This window comes from Dasypus novemcinctus, chromosome 2 (assembly GCF_030445035.2).
Source record: "Dasypus novemcinctus isolate mDasNov1 chromosome 2, mDasNov1.1.hap2, whole genome shotgun sequence".
In the NCBI taxonomy this organism is placed as follows: Eukaryota; Metazoa; Chordata; class Mammalia; order Cingulata; family Dasypodidae; genus Dasypus; species Dasypus novemcinctus.
This window is the reverse complement of record NC_080674.1, coordinates 55,771,387-55,777,560: the sequence shown is the minus strand read 5'-3', so window position 1 is coordinate 55,777,560 and position 6,174 is coordinate 55,771,387. Positions and strand designations below refer to the sequence as shown.

The 6,174-nt window shown below is 40.6% G+C and overlaps 1 pseudogene; it reads right to left on the bottom strand.

The window, feature by feature from the left end:
- Nucleotides 1–3,249: 3,249 nt before the first annotated feature.
- Nucleotides 3,250–5,214, bottom strand: LOC101444870 (nucleolin pseudogene; annotated as a pseudogene).
- Between the last annotated feature and the right edge of the window lie 960 nt (nucleotides 5,215–6,174).

The window sequence follows — 6,174 nt, the reverse complement described above, 5'->3', positions numbered from 1 at the left end:
ACTTCATATCACTTAGCATGGTCCACTGCAAACTTCCTTGCTGGAATCTGAAACTCATTTACAACTGTGTTCAGCTCACAAGTACACTGACTTTGTTGCCTCGTAGAGGCCCCTCTGCCCTCAGAATAGCACAGTTATTTTCAGCAAAGGGCAGACCTTTGTACAACATTGGCACCCTCTACTTGCCGGGGCTCGTGGGAGCCTGAAAGGAAGACGCCCAGACATGCATGCAATTTTCTCCTGTTTATCAATTCACCCCATTGTCTTTTTTTTTTTCATGGTTTGACATCATGCCATAATTGTTAGGTACTTTGGAAAGTTTTGAGATAATATTCATAGTTCTTGCTTACAGAGAGAAGATTTTTAATTGAAGTAAAAGGAATAACAGATACATTTTCAAAGACAAGCTTCTCTCTTTTTTTCCCCAAACGTCTCAGTCAAGTTCCGATTGGGATAGTTGACATGTGGATTTTTTCTTCCCACTTCTGATCATGGATAATCAACAAGAATTTGTGGAACACCCACTCAGCTCAGAGCACAGTAATAGCATTGTTATTGTTTAGAGCTCAAAACAAGTACTAATCCTATAAACCAAAACTAATAATTTGGGTTTTCATCCCCTTTGTAACAGCCATCTTTTATCTGAGAGATTGACTATATTTCAACGATAGAATTTATGTGGCCTCACATAATAGGATTTATCATAAATTTGTAGTTAATTACCAAGTGAGATGGGATTCTGATATGAAACCACCGAGAAAAGGGTTTATTTCCATTCCCTCTCCTCTGGTTTCTGATGGAAGCACAGTTAGCGGTGGGAGAGATTTTCCAAACCCAAGGAAATGGCAGATGCAGCTTCAGCATCTGGCACAGAAGAGCCGAGTAATAAATTCTGTTTTATTTTGGCTGTAAAAAATGGACCCAGGTTTTTATTACTCTTCTTAATCACTTCTTAAGCCAGTGAGCCTGACAGAGACATAGAAATTAGTCCAGGTAAGTCTTCACTCACAGGATAGCCTCACAGAATGGGCGTCTGATTCAGAACAATTGATTATTGAAACCAGAATCACACAGCAGGAATGCCCTACAATTTGCATAACAACAAACCCACAGAAAGAGGAGATAAAGCTCTGGAGGAAGCCAGTCAGATTTCATTTGTTACTTCAGCTGTTTGGCAAGATTTTTTTGAAATACAGTTTTTGTTTTTGTTTTTAATCTATGGAGCCAGCTGAATTCTTTGAAATGACACTTCTCCATCTTGACATTCCAAATAATGATTAAAGTTTAGTTTCCTGGCTGTGTCCAAACCCAAAAAGAAATGGAAAATCTAAGTAAATCCCTGGACAATCTAGGCTAAAAAGCATTCTTTTGATTATTTGGAGTTTATTTCAGTTATGGTTAACTTTCAGTGATGAGGTAAAATGGACAGAGGCTGAACAATTTGTTTTGCTTCAGGCTTCACATTTATGGTTTGGGATATTGTCCCAAATCTTTCAAGATACCTGACTCATTAAGTTTTTTTTTTTTTAAGATTTATTTATTTATTTATTTCTCTCCCCTTTCCCCCCCCCCCCCCCCCCCCCGCCCCGCCCTGGTTGTTTTTGACTCCTCAGTTATTTCTCTAAGTAGATTGGAAAGGCAGTATGAGTAGTGATTAAGAGCACAAGCTCTGAAATCCCACTGCCTGAGTTTGAATCCTGGCTCTGCCACCATGCCAGGTAAATTATATACATGATCGTATTTAATATTCAGAAAAACCCTGTAAAATAGGTATCCTTATCCCCAATTTATATGAAGAAACTGTCACTTAGAGAAATTAAATATAATATAGTATTTGCCCAGAGCAGCACACTATTAGCTGTCAGAACTAAGATTCAAAACAAGGTCTGTCTCACCCAAAAGCCCCTGCTTTTCCCATGGTAGCAACCGTACTAATTACAAGTGTTCCAATTGGAGCTGTGTGCTGGTTGTTAAGGATTTGTCTCAGCCTGAAATCTACCCTGCCCTACACTGCATTGGGATACAAGCCACAGTTCTCTTTTGCCTCCTGGCTCTCTGGATAGGTTCTGTTAATAGGGGGAGCCTGAGGAACAAGGTACTGCTCCCTCCCATTTGCTTCCTGTTCCAGTTCCTGTCAATAGCTCTTTAGCCGAAGAGTGGCAATTCCTTCCAGTAGCAGCAGTTGATTCCACTTTATCGGTTTTCCGCTTTCTCAGAACCAGGCTCATTGCACCCCCTCTGTGATACCAGCACCATCTTCCAGAACTCCTCCTCAGAGTTTTGGTTGCCGGCTGCACAGGTTTCCTTCTCTGAGTTCCTAAGGAATCAGGCAAACAGCATCTTAGCTCTCTGGGCCCTGCCCGCAAGACTCTACATTTTAATCATCCAACCTCTGCCCTTTGTTCCTCCAGCCCTAGGGGTGATAAGCACTTCTTGAAGTTACTACTTCTATGATATCTTTTTATTTAGTTTTGTTTTTGTTTCTTCGGAGTTTACAACTTTTAATTTGTCCCAAAGTCACTGAAGCAAAATTCATGATAAAACATTCTGCTTTCCTTTACGCTCCCCAACACACTCACACACACACAAACTATTGGTAGGGAAAAAAAATGGTTTTGTAAATGGGATGAAACTTAAAACAAATTCAAAACTTACAGATAAGGGTTAGCTCTATCACTCATCTCTTTAAAATGTTTATATGAATATCCGGTCAAAACCAACAGGACATCTGTATTAGTCAGGGTTCTCTAGAGAAGCAGAAACAGAAACAAGGGATATCTGTCAATAGTAAGAGAGTTATCAGATGCACAAGTCCAGGTTCCACAGGCAGACCGCAACCAGGAGTTCCAATCAAAGTCCAATGAAGATTCTTGACGAGTTCTGGGAGATGTTGGCTGTCCAAAGACGAGCTGGGAAATTCTCTCTCAATGCTGGAATCACTTTCCCTTTTAAGGGATTCAACTGATTGGGTTAAGCATCACTGACTGCTGATGGTGATATCCCTGATTGATGTAATTAATAACCAGCTATCTATGATTTACCACTGCAGTAAAGTCAATGGTGACTAAAGTCCATAAATGCCCTTGTATTACATTTAGCCCAGTGCTTGCTTAACCAAACAACTGGGCACAATTACCTGGCCAAGTTGACATAATAGCCTAACCATCACAGCATCTCCCTTAAAATGTTATCTCTATGGATTTCCAAGTAGACCACAGGACTGTCTTGGAATGCCCTCAGAAGGCTCTGTCATTGATCAGGTAATAGAGTAAAAACCCCAGAGTCCTTTCGAATAGAAGAGGAATAGACAGACAGAGTCAGAAGAAACTGTTCAGACTTCGTCTTCATTCCTTGTGGCTTGTGGTCTCCTCCTCCTCCTCTTCCTCCTCGGAAACCCCCTCATCCTCCAAAGCCTCCTTGACCTCTGCCACCACAACATCCACCATTGCTTCCTTTGCCACCACTTTGGCCTCAAAATCCTCCTCTGCCTCCATCATGACCCCCAAAGCCACTTTCACCCTTAGGCTTGGCCCAATCCAAAGTAACCATTTCCATCAATCTCGCCATCTTCTATGATCTCCTTCATGGCTTTGGCATCTTCCTCACTGTTGAAGTCTACAAAACCAAACCCTTTGGAAGATCCTGTTTCCCAGTCAGCGACTATCCTGGCACAAATGAAGCCATCAAATGACTCCTTCAATGTTTCTTTGTTGGTGTCCTCAGACAGACCTTTGACAAAGAGAGTTTTGGATGGCTGGCTTCTCAAGTTAGGTGATCCCCTGAGCCCTTGAGACTCCAGCCTGAATGCTCTGCCCTCCATTTTTTTTTATTACAGGAATTTAAAGCTTCCTTAGCATCATCAAATGAAGCAAATTCTATAAATGCATACCCTTTAGAGCTACCATTTTGGTTCCAAGGCACCTTGATAGAAGTTGCCTTCTCAAATGCTTCCTGAAGAGTTTCTTCTGCTGCATTGTAGGAGAGGTTGATTAAAACCAGAGGTTTTTTGTTTGTTTGTTTGTTTGTTTGTTTGTTTTGCGGTACAGGAGTAGGAAGCCGGCACTCAACCACTGAGTCCCATTGGCTTCTCTGAGTTGGTTTTCCATTTGTTTTGCATGTTGTTTGCTTTTTTGTTTTGTTTTTTCAGGAGGCACCAGGAACCGAACCCAGGATCTCCCATGTGGGAGGCAGGCACTCAATCATTTGAGCCACATTTGCTTCCTAAAACTAGAATTTTTATTGTTGTTTTTTTGTTTTTTGTTTTGTTTGTTTGTTTTCTCTATTTTATTTTTAATGTTACATTCAAAAAATATAAGAGGTCCTCATATACCCCCCAACCCCTCACCCCACTCCTCCCACATCAACACCCTCTTTCATCGTTGTGGGACATTCATTGCATTTGGTGAATACATTTTGGAGCACTGCTGCATCACAAGGATAATGGTTTGCATTGTAGTTTACACTCTCTCCCTGTCCACCCAGTGGGCCAAGGCAGGATATACAATGTCTAGCATCTGTCCCTGCAGTACCACCCAGGACAACTCCAAGTCCTGAAAATGCCCCGCATCATATCTCTTCTTCTCTCTCCCTACCCTCAGCAGCTGCCGTGGCCACTTTCTCCACATTAAGGCTACAATTTCTTCCATTACTAATCACAATAGTTTCATAGTAGAATCAGTAAGTCCATTCTAATCCATACTCTATTCCTCCATCCTGTGGACCCCAGGATGGTTATGTCCACTCCACCTCTATATCGAGAAAACTAGAATTTTTGATTCACCAATCCAAGTGTTATTCTTTCTACCTCTAAAGTCTTGGTTTTGCTCTTTCTCTTCTGTGTAGTACAGAGAAATGGGTCACCCATTGATCTTGTTCCCTACTTTTCTTCCAAGATTTTCTCTGCATCACTTCTGTCTTAAATTCAAAATAAGCAATCATTTACTCTTTCCATCCTTGCTAAGTAATGATCTCCACAGCATCTTCAAACACTTCTCTTAATTCATCCTGAAAGACTTTGTAAGGCAGAGTTTTGGCCAAAAGTGTTCCAGCATCTCAGTCTTTCTTACTGTCTTTTCCCTTTGGTTTCTTTAATTTAATTTCACTGCCAAAGACTTTTGAGCCTCTGAGCTCCAAGGCTTTTTCCAGGACTGCAACAGATTCAAAATCCGCATTGCCAAACACACCAGTTCTGAAGTCCACAACAGCAAGGTTCATCCATGTTGTCATATGCTTCACAATTTTATTTCTCATACAGCTGCATAATAATCCATTGTATGAATATACCACAGTTTGTTTATCCATTCATCGGTTGATGGACACCTGGGTTGTCTCCAACTTTGGCAATCATGAATAATGCCACTATGAATATTGGAGTGCAGATGTCTCTTCATGTCACTGCTCTCAGTTCTTCTGGGTATATCCCCAGTAGAGGTATTACTGGGTTACGTGGCAAATCTATATTCTTCTTCTTTAGGAACTGCCAAACAGTCCTCCACAATGGCTGTACCATTCTACATTCCCATCATCAGTGAATGAGTGTTCCTATCTCTCCACATTCTCTCCAACACTGACAGTTCTATCTTTTCAATAGTGGCCATTCTGATAGGTGTGAAATGATATCTCACTCTAGTTTTGATTTGAATTTCCCTAATCACTAGTGATGTTGAACATTTTTTTGATGTATTGTGGGTTTTTTTGCCATTTGTATTTCTCTTTGGACAAATGTTTATTCAAGTCTTTTGCCCATTTTTTAATTGGGGCACTTGTCTTTTTATTGTTGAGTTGTAGCATCTCTTTCTATATCATGGATATTAAACCATTATCAGATATGTGATTTCCAAATATTTCCCCCTTTGAGTTGGCTGCCTTTTCCACCCTTCTGACAAAGTCCTGTGAGGTGCAAAAGAGTTTAATTTTGAGAAGGCCTCTTTTATCTATTTTTTCTTTTGTTGCATGTGGTTTGGGTGTAAGGTCCAAGAAACTACCGACTGCCACAAGGTCTTTCCATTTGTTTGGGTCCTCATTGATTTCTTTTAGCATTATTTTGTAGTTTTCTGCATATATCTCCTGCAGTTTTTTTGGTTAAATTGGTTCCTAGGTATTTGAGTCTTTTGTTGCTATTGTAAAGGGAATTTTTCCCCTGATTTCTTCCTCAGATTGTTCAATACTAGTGTA